This window comes from Sebastes umbrosus, chromosome 6, assembly GCF_015220745.1.
Source record: "Sebastes umbrosus isolate fSebUmb1 chromosome 6, fSebUmb1.pri, whole genome shotgun sequence".
Lineage (NCBI taxonomy): Eukaryota > Metazoa > Chordata > Actinopteri > Perciformes > Sebastidae > Sebastes > Sebastes umbrosus.
In genome coordinates, this window is record NC_051274.1 from 16,402,867 (window position 1) to 16,419,480 (window position 16,614).

The following is a 16,614-nucleotide window of genomic DNA, read 5'->3' on the forward strand; positions in this document are numbered from 1 at the left end:
GCTAGACTCCATAAAAGCACCAATTCATCTTTCCATTTTAGTGAAAAGGCTGCGTTTTTGAAAAACTGCGCACCCAAAAGTAATCTGAATTCATTCATGTGTTCTTGTTTAGCAAATAGGCACAAAAAATATTGGAAAAACTAATTCACTCCTGAGAAGTGAATGTGTACTACTTTGTATTCTTTGAAATGTTTTTGACTTGATAAATACAACATGTACGCAGACAGAAATCCAATTTTCCCTGGAACATCGTAACAGTTGAAGATGAATCTAAGAGATGTATTTTGCAAAATATTAAAAAAAAATCCCCACAAACTGCTCTGACTCATCTATTTTACCTTTATCTATTTTACCTTTTCTCTTTTCTCTGTCTAACAAATGCTTTTGTCCCTGTGGATGACCCTTATAACATTTCATTTGAAATTATTTATTAATAAGATATTTGCCAGAAACCATAAATGCTTAAAGAACTATGCATCCAGAAAACAGAATTTGAAAGAAAAAAGTTGAGTTTGAACTAAGCAATGTCCCACCATAGTCACAATGATATATTAAACACAACAAGTTATACTAACGACATCATTAACTAAGTTAATTAATGCCTTAATTACTCTGTCAAAATACTTATCCTCATAAAACACATGGGTGGTACTTGGCTCTAAACCGATAAGTGAGCTATGTCACAGCTAGTGGTGATTTAAATAATGATGTCAGGCTACTCAGTATGTTTGAAGAAAAAAAGTTTTTTTTAAAAGAAAAACAAATCACATAGTCTAATTATAAATTTGTCTTCCAGAAATATTTTTTTTTTCTATCCAATAAAACAACTTGCAATCTTGCTACAAGATTCTAACAAATTATTTTTTTCTCATCTAGACAAACATTTACACAGTAAGATATTCTGAAATTTAGTTTACTTTTTTAAAGGAGAAATTGTGTTGTAATGATATCTGCAATGCTGAAAGAAGTAGATCCTTTAAAATTTAAAATCTTTAAGTGTGCCAGCCTTAAATAACTCATCTGCCTCATATTAGCTCCAGCTATGCATTTATCACAGAAAGAGGACTGTAGATTTAGTCCCCCAACACTTATGCACTGTAGGAAAGGATCACTTCATGGCCAGTATGGAGAGGAAAAACATTACCCAATAACCAATATTCATGCATCTAAATGAGTTTTAACGTATGGTATTTGAGATAAATGTAGTAATTTGCATTCCAATTATGGATATCCATGATTTAAGCACTGTATATTGTTCTTGAATTATTGTGCAACAAATATCCAGAGAGATACATACATGACATAAAACATTTCCTCAGTATAATGTTCATGCTCATTGCTTCAGTGCGTAGACATCTGCCACAGTTGCTAATTCCAAATGCTTACTTTCTCATGATGATGAACCAGACAAGATGACTGATGCTGTTACTCAAGAGAAATAAAGGACTACTTTACTTTATATCTCTTACTCAAGGCTTTCGTTAAGTAATTACATATCTGGGATAAACACAATAACAGAGAGAAAACATAAAGAAAACATCTGAATCAATAAACAACAAAAGTCATAATCCAGATATTAATTCTTCTACACTATCAGAGAAGGGGATTATGTCTGTGGGAAGCCTCGAAATCAGAGTTGACTATTGGCTATATCATACTGATGTTCCAGATGTTTCCCATTGGTTTAGATAATAAATTATTGTTTTATCTTAGATTAGAAATTGTACTTCAGATGTGAATAAGACATCAAACGCATCGGGGTGTGTACTTTTTCCTGATATTTGTGATCAAACGTTACCATATAGCCAGGTAAAGATAGGCCTATATCTTCCCCTGAGGGAGCTCTGTAGACACAGTCAGACCAGTCATCCATCTATCCATACCATTTCCTCATATTCTCCATCAGTGACTTTCATTTCCTCTATGATGGCCGGAGGATGTGAGGGACAGAGGAAGATGAGGTAAGGAGGGAATGGCCCAAGTCCGATTGGATATCTATCTAATGGCTGCTTTAGTGGACTGCTGGACCGCCTCTGGACCCAGACATAGCACACATAGAGTGAAATAGAGATGGCAGCGGCAGCCTGTGTTCTGAGTCCTCTCCAAGTAATGCATTTATACTCCGAATGATCCAAAGTGCGTCGCTCTGTGTAATAAGAATAAACAAATAGTCGCACCGCATTGGCTTTATTGTCTTACATCAATGTTGATTTATTCACAGCCGTGGTGGGCTATTGTATGCAGATTGCCTGATGCCCCCGCGGTGAACTCCTCATCTAATCCTTTCAGAGAGTAGCTGCACTGTAGGGGGGGGGGAGTGGGCTCTCAAGAGAAATGAGAGAGGGTTCAAACAGTCAAGAGAACCACAAAACCACGCAGGGAAACAATCGTGAAAGTTTACACCGGCCTTTCCGCCGGTCACATCAACACAAGACATTCGATTCATACAGAGCTTTTCTAAGGAACCACAGTGGCAGGTAGTGTTATGATATGATGAGAGTCATTTCAAAGAGGCATAAAGGCGTCTAAGAGCTGAGATTGGAAGCGATAATGTTTCCTCCCGGGGTCAGCGAGACCACACCCCGGAGAGAACAGCTGCAGCTGACCACATTATGGCTGGCGAGGGACAGACATAAAGGAGTGAAGCTCTGGGCCCATAGTACTGCCTGAAATCAGATTTAGATTCCATTCTTACAACCAAATCATATTATGCTCCACAGCTATTCACAGAGTAGCTATCTATCACTCACATGCGCACACACTCTGTCAACATGATCCGACCATCTGTCAGTACTTACCTACACAGAGCTTCAAGATACAGCTCTGATGGAGCTACTGCATTAGGTATTGCTTTGACATCCTCTCTGCTGTGTGTGTGTGTGTGGATATCATATACTGAAGCCTAAATTGTTGCATCAACTATATTAACAAGCATGAACAGCAGCATTTTTGCAATCTTCTGATGAAATCTTTTCATCAGAAATAAGCAATCCACATCCAGATGATTTAGTTCCTATTAAATTCTCGGCAAGAAGTGGACTGACATGTTTGATTTATGAGATCTTAGCGTGACAATAAACTCTTTACTTTCATGCCTTAAAATCTAAAATATTAATCTGAAGATACAGTACGGGGAATTGGAAAAATACAATAAGCAGGCTGAGAAAACCCCTGCCAGAAAAAAAAAGCACTTATTGTTTTGCTGTGTGAAATGTCTTACATTCAAATCCCCTTTGTACTCTCGCTCGGTTCCAAATCTTCCATTTTCTTCATTTCCACACAAGATAGGGTCTCAAGAGGTTACAGTCTCCCGTATGGGGGACTTAACTAATTGAGTCTCCATCTTCCTTTGGCTTGTTTTATGATACTACTGAGCACTTTAAACTAAATTTCATGATGGTTTGTGTAATCACTGCAGCCTCTAGGACTGGAAGTTTCCAAGTTTGGAGTTTTAACAGTGTTGCGTCCAAAAGATATCTATTCCAAATCTCTATTCTGCACCAGCGAGACAATCTGTAGATAACCGATCCTCTCCACTACACCCCTCTCTCTCTCTCTCTGACTGCTGAAGATGTACAGATCAAACCCCCGGTTGTGTTTATGACTGTAAAAGGTCAGCTGTTGACTGGTGCACTGCGTGACCACATAATCAAGGATAAGGATCATTTGAGATGCCTCTAAAATGATACATCATTTGGCACGCTGAATAATGTGCAGTATTTCAAAGGGTGAAGCTGACTGCTGCTGTGAATCTTTTAGACAGATGTTCGCCATTTATTGCAAAATTTCCCCAGCTCCCAAGGAACAGTAGCTGAGCATTAGTTCAAGTGTTAAGTGAAAATATGAAAACATAGGCCTACACATGCAGCTATAATAACGTTTTAAAGTACAAATCAATTACTGTCTGTTGTTACTCTGCTCCCGGGAGAAACTGACAATACATTTCACATTTGTAGCCCTTCCCAACCATAAAAAGACACCAGTAGATTAAAGCTGCAGTAGGCAGAATAGTTTTGGCATCATTGGGCAAAAATCCCATAATAACCGTTCAGCATACAGTATTGTAATTCAAGTGTTTATTCAAGTGTAATTCTTTGTTTTCAGGCTTTAAAAAATCTAGCCCGTGACAGGAGACTTTGGTCGGAGTTTGCGAGTGATTGAGAGCTACTCAGAGACGGCAGGCTCCAGCTCGGCTCTGATTGGTTGTTTTCCTCCGGTCTGTGAAATCTTGCAGGTGTCATTAGGAGCACCAGAAGACACAGAGGCACATGTTTTTTTTTCAGATTACCTGTCTCATGCACTACCATTTTATAAAAAACTAACTTTCTTTAATCATATTTGCTCCATTTCTATACCCACTGCAGATTTAAGGTGTGTTTTGTGTAAGAATTATATGTCTTCATATACAGTCTACATTTTAATCAGGCAATTAGTAAAGTGTGATGGAACTTGCAGCAATTATACAGATTTAATGAATAATAGATAGATGATGACAAACTCTGCTTACACCAGTGGACAATAAATATCCCTTGCTTGCTTGCTTGCTAAAAAAAAAAAGGAGAGTGAGAGATCCTCCATTTGGACACCGCTCTTTAAATTCATTATTTTTCCTCAGGTAATCCTTTCATGGTGTGAAAATGTATTTTCTCACTTGGTAGCTGGCAGCTTTTTGTCATTGGTGTGTGAGTGTGTGAATGACAGGAAAAGTGTAAAGCACTCTGAATAAAAGTTATACATAAATGCAGTCCATTTACCATTTACTATTCATCATCATGATCTTTTTTACAACATTTGTTGTGTCCATAGCAACGGTCTGCTATAAAGAAATAACAGACTATAGAATGCTGTGGTTGACCAATCTGAATCGAGTATTCAACAAAGCCGTGTGATGAATCGCTATAACGCTCCGTACAGCAGAGAGGAAGAGTTGAGTGGTAATTCTCTTTGGGTTCGTGACAGCTAGCAACCCCTTTCACATTACACATAATCATTTGATGCATTGATAACATAAAAATATTAAATATTACAGCTTTCATTTTTGTGATTCTCTTTTGCTTGCTCTAAAAGCAACTCTTTATTCTATCAGAACTTCAGATGATCTATGACCTTACCAAGAGACTTGAAAGTTTAGTTCTTTTTCTTTTTCTTATTCATTCAGATATGGAAATGTTCACCTTCACGGCGCACTTATGTTTAAAATCCCTCACAGGGTCAGTTCTTTACAGTCACTTTAAGGCAATTAACCTGTAGAGACACATTACAAGTATTCTTTTATAGCCACTTAACATCTACCGTATGAATGCTGAAACTTTATGAATGGCCATTATTGCCCCGGTCTTCATTCTTGAGCTCACTCTGCTTGATTAGAAGAGAGACAATGTCACAGCCAGTGTTCCCTCTCCACTTCACGGGGTTGCAGGAGCTTGAACCCACAATGAGACCCTTGCAGTGAGACTGCAAGGTAAAGTTCATGTACTTCTACAATGATCACACTCTTATTTTTCTTACAGTAACATTAAGACCTTCTTTCTCTCAAAGGAAAGTGGTTTGACAAAGTCCAAGCAGCCAAGTGGAGCAGCTACCAGTAGACCGTGGCTGTAATTTATGGACACTTGGCATGCTGTGTGCGCCTGGCGATTTGTAGAATCCATAAAAAGAGATGTTGAGGTAATTATGTTTGTCATGATATATTGAAAGCAGGAATCGGCGAGCTAATCAGAATGGCTGACAGCTGTAGCATGCAGATGCTATCAGACCTCTTGTCCATGGCGATAAAATGAAAGCGGGTCATTTTAACAGGTAACAGCTGTTCATGGCTAATTTGTTCAATTATGCGCAGAGGATGCAGGCGGAGGTTGTTTCTCAGCCCTGAGGGACCTCCTCTATCCCGTCCCTTCGCTTTCAGAATGAGCTGAGTAATGGAAATCCATATCCAACATATAAAGCATGGTGAAAATACAGACAACACCAGCAGGATCACTTGGGTCTGTGATAATACAGTGTGTTTTCTTGTGGCATAATAATTTCACAGAGGACAAAGGCAATGCTAATTACTGCCAACATAATTATTTTTGGGTGATCATTGGACTCTTTGTCTTGATGATGGCGGTATTCCTTAAACCTGCAGTAGGCAGAATGTTTTTGGCATCAGTGGGCAAAAATGCCATAATAACCTTTCAGTATATTGTAATTCAAGTGTTCTGAGAGAAAACTAGACTTCTGCACCTCCTCATGACTCTGTTTTCAAGCTTTAAAAAATCTATGTGATGGGAGACTTTGGCCAATCACGGGTCATTTCAGAGAGAGAGCGTTCCTATTGGCTGTTCATTCAACGGAGGCAGCTGTCAATCACTCGCAAACTCCAATAAAACGGTCAAACTAGGCGGCGCTGATCAAATATTATCAATATTTTATCACTGTAATGCATATTTCTCGCCTCAGATGTCTTCAGAAACATCTTGTAGTGTACTGTTTAGCTGTAAAATGCGAAAGATTGCTCCGACTAGTGGCCGGTGCTTGGTATTTCTGATCTCAACATGGCTGCCGGGTCACAAACTTTGTCATTTTACAGCTAAACAGTACACTACAAGATGTTTATGAAAACATTTGAGGCACGAAATAGGCATTACAGTAACAGAGCATTGATTCATATTTGATATCAGCGCTGCCTAGTTTCACCGTCTGATCGGAGTTTGCGAGCGATTGACAGCTCCTCAGAGACGGCAAGGCTCCAGCTCGGCTCTGATGATATCAGTCTGTGAAATCTTGCAGATGCCATTAGGCGCACTGGAGGACACAGAGGAACATGATTATTTTGAGATTACCTGTCTCATGCACTACTGTCAGGATATGGTGACTGTTTTATGAAAATTTACATAAACTTTTTAAAATCATATTTGCTCTAATTCTACCCACTGCAGCTTTAATGATCAACTGTGACCAGACCTGTGAGAGAGCTGCATCTTATGACATGTTCAAGAAACCTCTGGATAACCACGTCTGCCTCGCTGAGTGGAGTAATGTCATCCAATACACAAGAAAAATGCATTATGGGATGATGGTGATCACTCAGAATTGTAATGTTATTGTTAGCGATGAGAGGTTGTCTAGCCCCGGATTGATTTAATGCCATGAAGTTTCCTCTACAGCGTGGGCTTACTCTGACCTTTTAGAGAAAAATGTGATTTAGGAACCTGCCTCCAGCATGGCTGCCAAGTCACTGCGCAACTGTCAGTCCAGCAATTACAAGCCAGTATAACCACTCCAACCAGTCAATCATCTGTGGAAATAACCAGCTGTTTCCAACCTAGCATGTCCTATAAAAAACTCCCAAAACAATTATTTTAGTCAAAAGAAAATCATAACACACTGCATTTAAATTACTCAGTAAACAATGATTTGTTGAAATGTGGTGCAGATAATTAAGTGCTAAAACATTGTACATACACCAATAACTATAGCGCTGATAATTATGGTTGTTGTCTGTTTCACTGTTTTGCCTCTCTCTCTGCATGCACACACACACACACACACACACGCACACACACTCACACACAGTACTGCTGGGTGAAAAGTAGCAGACTGTGCAAGTATTTAAAAGCTTGAACGTTTCTTATTATAATCCTAAACCAAACCTTTCAGATCTGACAGCTGCAGAATGTCAAGACAGAATTTTTTTCTGCTGATTTATTAACTTGGAAATCAAACTGGCATTTCTGATTCAGTGAGATAATGTATAATCTTGACATCTATCTTTTCATTTTCCACGCATCAACGTCCAAATTCAATTTTAGATATTTTCAGACTTTCTTCTTTTTTTTTTTGTCAGGCAGTTTTTTTTAGTACGCATATGCAGTAACATTTCACTGTTAACAACCAATCAGAGCTGATCTGGAGCCTGCCGTCTCTGAGCAGCTGTCAATCACTCGCAAATTCTGATCAAACGGCAGCGCTGATCAAATATGAATCAATATTCTGTTACTGTAATGCCTATTTCTCGCCTCAAATGTTGTCAGAAACATCTTGTAGTATACTGTTTAGCTGTAAAATTAGAAAGTTTGTGAACCGGCAGCCATGTTGAGATCAGTTGAGGAAATACCAAGCACCACCCACTAGCCGGAGCAAACGCTCTCATTTTCTTTTCATTCATCAGAGTTCGCGAGTGATTGACAGCTGCCTCCGTTGAATGAACATCCAATAGGAATGCTCTCTCTCTGAAATGACCTGTGATTGGCCAAAGTCTCACGCCACAGGCTAAATTTGTTAAAGCCTGAAAACAGAGCCATGAGGAGGTGCAGAAGTCTAGTTTTCTCTCAGAACACTTGAATTACAATATGCTGAAAGGTTATTATAGAATTTTTGCCCAATGATGCCAAAAATATTCTGCCTACTGCAGGTTTAAGTAGTGAGGATGGAGAGAACATCCTGTCTAGAGTCAATTTATTGATTCCTTACTTTGGCATTTACAGCTGTTTCTCACTAGAAACATGAAGAACAGAGCAGAAAACATGAAGAAGAATTAGGAAAACGGGGCCACAGTTTGTCATTATAATCGTTGAATTTCATGAAAAATACACCAATGTGTTTACATTGTATTTATCTGCTTTCATCTCTGTTGAGCTGGGTTCCATTCATTTCTTATTCATTTGTAGTACTTTGTATTTAAACTTCCTGATTTTGTTACAACATGAGTAATGCCCCTTCTAATCTCTAAAAGTCCTTCCAGCTCAGGATGTGGAGTTTCAAAATGTCGAAGGTGCATCTGGGAGGATATTTTGAAATTGATGGCACTGCTGGATGCTGCTCAAAAAAAAAATAACAGTGAAACTTTATATTATAGCTTATGAAAACTGCCATCTTGTCGTCTGGTAAAAGATTTAATATACAGTAGGGTTTACTTTCTAATCTACTAATGTTTGAGTTGGATTATTGTTTATGTTGACTTTTGTTGTAAATATTTACAGGCCATAAAAACATTCCTCTCTTATAGCTCCATCTACACCTTATAACCGTCAAGGCTCAACCAGCAACATCTTTCCGAGTGATGGGAGCAGAGTTCAACATACAGGGCGGATGACAGATGTAAGGCCAAAACCTCCAGTACGCCTCCTGAAATCCTCCGACAGAGAAATGTCAGAAAGAAAAACAAACACTTGCACGGACCTGAAATAATTCTTTAACTCATGCCGAGTTATGCATGCTTTTCATCTGGACAGCTGCTGTTGGGGACATTTATCCCTCTGTTCTGATTACCACGGTAAGGTTGACAACCACGGTTTAACAGTGGCAAACCACTTTTACTGGAGGATTTGGGTTTGGTGAATTATTTCGGATTATGTTCTGTAAAAACACTGCTGAGCAGAGCACAGCGAGGTTGTCGCCTAGAAACTCTGTTGATGATGATGATGCGGTCTGATGGCAAAAGCCTTAATACACACCAATAATTGGTTTGTGTGGTTTGCATTTGTTTCCCAGAATTGTTGAATAGGCACTGGGTTGCTACATGAACACTATTATTGGCTCTAAGGATGGCAATATTGGTCTGATACTCGGTTTGTCTGTCTGTCCGCCACTTTAGTCAATGATGAAATATCTCAGCAATCATTGTACGGATTGTCATGAAAATTTGTACTGATGTTCTTGGTCCCTAGAGGACGTTTCCTTCTGATTTTGGTGAATGACTGACTTTACCTTTAGCGCCACCACTAGGTTCACATTGATAGTTTTAAAGCAAAAAAAACAACCAATCAGAGCCGAGTTGGAGTCTGCCGTCTCTGAGCAGCTGTCAATCATCCGCAAACTCCGATCAAACGGTCAAACTAGGCAGCGCTAATCAAATATGAATCAATACTCTGTTACTGTAATGCCTATTTCTCACCTCAAATGTTTTCAAAAATAGGCAACGCTGCCTAGTTTGACCGTTTGACGTGAATGACAGCTGCCTCCGTTGAATGAACAGCCAATAGAAACGCTCTCTCTCTCTCTGAAATGACCTGTGATTGGCCAAAGTCTTCTGTCACGGGCTGGATTTGTTAAAGCCTGAAAACAGAGCCATTAGGAGATGCAGAAGTCATAAGTCATCACAGTTATTATGGATTTTTTGCCCAATGATGCCAAAAATATTCTGCCTACTGCAGGTTTAAGTAAAATGAATGGATTGCTTTGAAACTTGGTACATACCTTCATGTCCCCCTCAGGATAAATTGTAATCACTCAATTTTAATTTGTCCAATTCTTTGGTTTATTACCAAATAACTGCAAAACTAATGACATCAGCCTCAGCTTTACGCTGTGTTTAGTGCTAATTATCAGCAAATGTTAGCATGCTAACACACTAAACTAAGATGGTGAACATTATACCTGCTAAACATCAGTATGTTAGAATTGTAGACTCTGCTGTAGGCTCTTACAGCTTTCTAGTGTTTTGTCTGTTCTTCTAGTTTGAAATGTGATGGGGAGGGAAAAGGTTATGTCCCGTACTGCTACACATAAATCACTGTTCAACTGACGGCTTCTTATTTAATTACAAATATCTAATGTTATTGAAACCAAGTTTAAGTTCCATGACATTAATTAATTAACAATCAATGACTAAGAAGTTTCACTTTCAGCTGTGCTGCACTTTGCATCATCACTTATTTCTGCAGGTCGCCTGACATAAATATATTTTAACTTAACTTAAGCTGTCAGCGTTGAATTATTAGTGGACATTTTCAAGTGATAAAGAGGTCTAATTTGTCTTATTGACTCATTATCTTTTCATACCGGGAGAGTAATGTTCACTTTATTCCTGGTCACAAACAATAATCTATGTTTCAAAGTGAATACTTCCCAAAAATTTATAAAACTCATTTATAAATCACCAGAGTGCTTTATTTAAACCATTTGCAACACTAGGCCTGTGCAGGTGGTATAGGTGCTCAATGAAGTCGTTGCCCACTCTTTGGCAACTGCACTTCTAGAACACATCAAAATGTGTGAAATTTATTCACTCATCTTCATAGCTGTCACTCAAAGACATTATCCTGTGAGCAGCCAGCAGCATCTTATTATGTAAAATCAAACAAGACAGTGGAATTGAGTTTTGTATCCCAGAGTAACATAAGCAAATATAGCCTGACAACTCATATTGGAGAAGACTTAGAAGTCTGCCTATGCCTGGATATCAAGACAACGAAGACAACGGTTTGGGCAACTACAGGCATGAGATACCGTGTCTGCAGAGGGAGCAGAACAAACAACTTTCTAAGTCTCAAATCCACCAAATCTGGAGGAATACGAGAAAGTGCGTTGATGTGATCCATAACGGATATGTCCATCTGTGTGTTTTGTGTATAGGATCCTCTGAAAAATATCATAAAGCAAATGCAAATCATAAAATTATATAGCAGCTGATCTCCTTAGAAACAAAAGTAACATATTCATGTGCATATCAAAAGAAATTACTGTTTTAATTAATAGGATTCAGTTATTTCCCAAGTTCTAGCATATGGTGATAAAAGATATATGCGCCCAGGTCAGACAAGCTATGATGACAGGTGACACACGTTCAGTCAGACAAGAATGTGTTTGCTTCTAAGGTGATGCGACAGTGCCCTCCTGTGGATCTGCTCTGCTCTGCTCTTCAGGTACAATCACATTAAAGCTGCTTTCTACACTGACCAGAGATCTGTAACTGTAATGATGAACCATACACTATTCTTTTAGACTGTGAACAGTCCCAACACAATGAAACAGCTGTGCGACAGCTGTGCAGTGGTGGAAGAAGTATTCAGATCTTTTACTTAAGTAAAAGTAGCAATTCAAAAAGTCCTGCATTCAAAAAGCTACTTAAGTAAAAGTATGTGAGTATTAGCATCAGAATAGTAAAAGTACAGTTCATTACACAGAACAATGTATATTATATTAAAGAATTATAATTATTGATGCATTAATTAGTACTTTACTAAAGGTGGGGCTCATTTTTAGATCGTGAATTGCACCAAGGGATAAATTAAGACATATTAAATTAAATTGTTGATAAAATTGTATATAATTAATATGAATCTGCGAAGTGTAGTGATGGTAAAGAAAAAAATGTCCTGTATATGATTATGTTTTGATAGACCGATTAAATTAAATAACACATTTATGCTACAAAATCAAGTGCATTAACATGTCAAACACACCACAGTCCATACCATACAGTGGTATGTCCAAACCAACATATATTATTTTTTTTACAGACATCACTTTGCAACCTGTGCACAAAACTGATTATCAATTATAAATATACAACCGCCTTCCTCACTAGAATTAATCAGAAACTAGACTAAACCCATTACCGACAATAAATAAAACGAGCAGTGGACACCACTGGGTGCAACAAGCATTATTAAGCCACATAAATTAAATAACCTGACACTTCTTATTTAATCAACAGCAGAATAAAAAATCACCAGAGCAGAGAAGTATCAACAAGATAAACTCCACAACATCCACAGCTACAAAACATATTACAGCAAAAAAAAAAAAAGAGCTGCAGTTATTTACAGCCATCACAAAAAAATGTGTTGTTGTACTCACCTGTCTGAAGGGCAATCTGTGAGGTAGTGATGAAGTTGGTTGGTCGAGTGTTGGAGTGGAACGTTGCTCTTTCAAAAGGAATAGTCGTGAACAGTCCTCTATTACGTCCTCCTTTCTTTTGCTCCATTCTCGCAGTTTATCATGGGACTTTTTACTCTGTGAGAGACTTGAAATGTAGCCATGTACAATACTTGAGATAAAAAAATACTAGTAAAATTGATTTTTAAAAATAGGCTACTCAAAAAAAGTACAAATGCACACAAAAAAGACTTTGTTACAGAAACAAGAGTAAATGTAATTCGCTACTTCCATCCGTGAAAAAGCCTGTCCATATTGTTTTATAAGGAACTTGATTTTGAGTCAACGTATGCTGCACTGTATCTTTGCATCAATGCAACACTATTGCCAAGGACCTCAAATAGCCTTCATACTGATGCAGTAGATCACTTTAAAATATCCCATATCCATAAAATGTCACACCAGCAAGTGAATAACGACAGTGGAATTCTGTAACTATTGTACCATGAACAGCTTCATTCACTCAATCCCGGAACTCATAAATATTATTTTTATTGGCTAGAATAGACTAAGCCATTTTTGTGAACATGATAAAACAAAGGACCCAATGATTCAAGCCTGTTTGTTTTGTCATTGTCGCTATAAGGCCACAACACTTTGCTCTTATTCACTGTTAGTGAAGCAGTTGGATATTTTACACCTTGATCACACGACAGCTCTGTATATATGTTTTCGGGTTTTTGGCAGTGGGCAACTCCGGGTCTGAAAAGTGAAGCCAATGCGGAAGTGTCTATGTCTATGAGTCTATGAGAAAATGACTCTACTTCTCACTTGATTTATTACCACAGTAAACATTGTAAACATGAGTGTATGCTCTCAATCGCTAGTTTCAAGTCTTGTTAATACAGCATGATGTTCATTTAGTAAATTATGGTCCCATTTAGAGTCAAATAGACCAAAAAAGCAGGGTATGCTTTAGGGCGTGGAAACCTTGTGATTGACAGGTCGCTACCAAGGCGCTGTCTAGTCTGGGTGTAGTCTGTGTTTTTGTCTTAAAACTTTTCCCTTTCAGTGTGTTTTCAGTGTATGAAAGTTAATTATGACCTTTTTGATTGCCAAAAAATGTCTTATTCATCATGTCACTTCTGGTTGCAAATACCAAGATTACGACGGCCAAAATGCCGAACTCAAGGCTTCAAAACGGCAGTCCACAAACCAATGGGTGATGTCGAGGTGGCTATGTCTACTTGTTATATACAGACTATGGTTTTTGGATATGAAGAGTTTTTTAAAAGAGCTAAATACGGGATTGGGAGCATTTTTTTTTTAGTCTCAACATGGCAACAGCGATCTGGTGGCTCGCAGCTAACAGTGCAAACAAAGGCGAAAGTGCTGACAGAGATAACAGTGTTTATCTGGGCGGAGCCGGAGGGTGGATGCTAGTTTCCACGACGATGCTGTCGTTATCAGCTGTAACCGCCATATGAGTGCAGTGCAGAGCAGCAGCCGTGAGCTAGCCAGTGGGGCACGCTCACATGCACGAACATGCAAAGAGAAACTTTGATTACATACCCACACAGAGCGAGAGTGACCTCATGCTCTGCTCAGGTAGACATTACTCCTCTATATCTTCACATAGGCAATAGTTGTTTGATGCTATATTAATGCTCTGTATATCACATTTAGCACCTTTAGAAATAGTCAATACATACTGGAATAAACTTAATGTGGTATGCCTGCTGTAAAATCAGATATTTCAACATTTATAAGTTTTAAGTTTCACTCAGTCTGCTCCTTAACCAAGGTCAATATGAAGGTTACATCATCACAATGACACCACAAGTAGCTACTGTACCTGCATCTAAAAATAACAATAGAAATTGTATTAGCTCCGAGTATGCATAATGCCACTTTCCACTTCAGTCCTATGTTTGACGGAACACTTTCATGAGAAAATAAAAGACTTCACAATTTGTACAACACTCACCTCTTTAGTTCTCCATCATTCAGTCAATCTCCTCTACCTCTCACTATTTACTGGGATTTAAGAACATGGTGGATTGCAAAAGACCTTTGAATGAACCACTAAACTCAGTTAAATCATATTGATCTGTCAATTTCTTACTCTTATGTCACAAACCTTGAACTTAATCAGACAAGGACTGTCATTACCATCGTACAACGACTTGTTAGCCTATATAAGGAGTTAATGGGGAGATAATAGTCGTAGCCAATAATTAAAATCAAATTTATTATGGACAAAACATCTTTTGGTCATGTTTCAAGGTTAGAAGGAAATTTATTCTTGGTGTATTGTCTTATCAAGCAGTAATGGGCTCCTAACTATTTGATTTTGAGGACATGCCCTCATCATTCTCCCTCTGCAGCGCTGCTGAATAAGCTTTAAATTCAGAATATTAAAAATGATGTTTTTTAGATGAATACGTGTGCATGAAGGATTGGATTTCGGCAATTTGTGTAGCCACTAAAGACCTGATTGCTTTTTATAACACAACATTTCTCTTTTTCTGGGAGGACATTTTGGTTTTGGATATAATTCTTATGGATTTCATGTGATAAGGACATTTGTTTCAAGAGCATGCACAAAAGCACTGTTAGGGATGATTATTTTAGGAATAGAGCACTCAAGATAGTGATAAATGGAACGCTCATGTGATGTTTCTTTCTTAAATCAAAACGTAATTTAATCCATGCACATATTGGTAATCTTTCAGTGTTTGCTTTTGTGCTTTCTAATCCCCCTCTCTAACCGATCAATTATAATCAATTACAGGGGGAAATATTTGAAAGAAAACAGTAATTATTTTTGATTTTCAGCCTATTTATCACAAATGTCTGCGTTCCAGCGAGGAAGGGACGATCAAAAATTACCTCTCAGATGTAAACTGTCAAATCTAATCGTTTGAAAAAGTAATAATTACAAAATAGAAAATAGCAAAATCTAGAAAACTGCTAAAGGGATAGGTCAGATTTTTTTTATACATTATGAGAAATTAGTTACCGACCGGTCGGGTAATGAGATTGATGCATGGACAGATCTGTTAACAGATCCTGTGGATAAAAGATTTCACAGTTGAGAAACAGCAAATGAGACCATTTAACAAAAACATCTGAAATCAAAACACACACATTCAAAAGTGTTAATCAACCGCAACAGACAACATCAACTTTAGCATATTTTGGCTGCTTGCTTCTACTCAGAGCTGTTTGCATATATTGAAGTGTTTTGCTGAATAATACAGTTCATTTCTGTGCAACAAGCTGCCAGCTACGTATCAGCATCACTAGCAGTAAGTAACCACCTTATGTCAAAAATATTTCTTCAAATCAATGAGAAAATACAGTGACTTTACAGTAAAGGTCATTTTTATAAACATTGTCTTTACAAATAGCAAATGTATTTATTATCCTACTGTAATGTGCTTTATGACTGAGTTGGTTGTACTTCTTTCACACTGTTTCTCATTATAACTGTAGATAAAACAAATTAACATCAAATCCAGATTGATTATAATGAATTCTATTGTTCTATCTCTATTGAGGCCCGTTTACACACTCCACTTTCTAACTTAATTCTACTGCTTCTTGGACAGTTTGTGTTCACAAATACTGCTGACAGGTCAAAGAAAATACAGGACAATGCTTGAGTGCTTTCTGAGTATTTTAGGCTTCACAATGTGAACTATTGTATGAATGACAATCAAGATATCTTTTGTTTTTTTGTTTTAATAGAGATCATTCTCTTTCAATCCATTATAAAATAGCAATTAAAAACTTTTTTTTTAAATTCATATATTTACATATAAACAAGTGGCTGTGCAAAATGTACAAGATATTGGCAAGAAAGTATCATGTATTTGTCTTATTCGTCATATCTACTGTACTAAAAATAAGACAAATTTGCCCAATTTGACGTTGTCAACTGATAAACCTACAAGTAGCAAACTTAAATATATACAGTAATAAAATTTGCCGATAAACATTCTTTCATAAAATGACAAAAGGTATAAA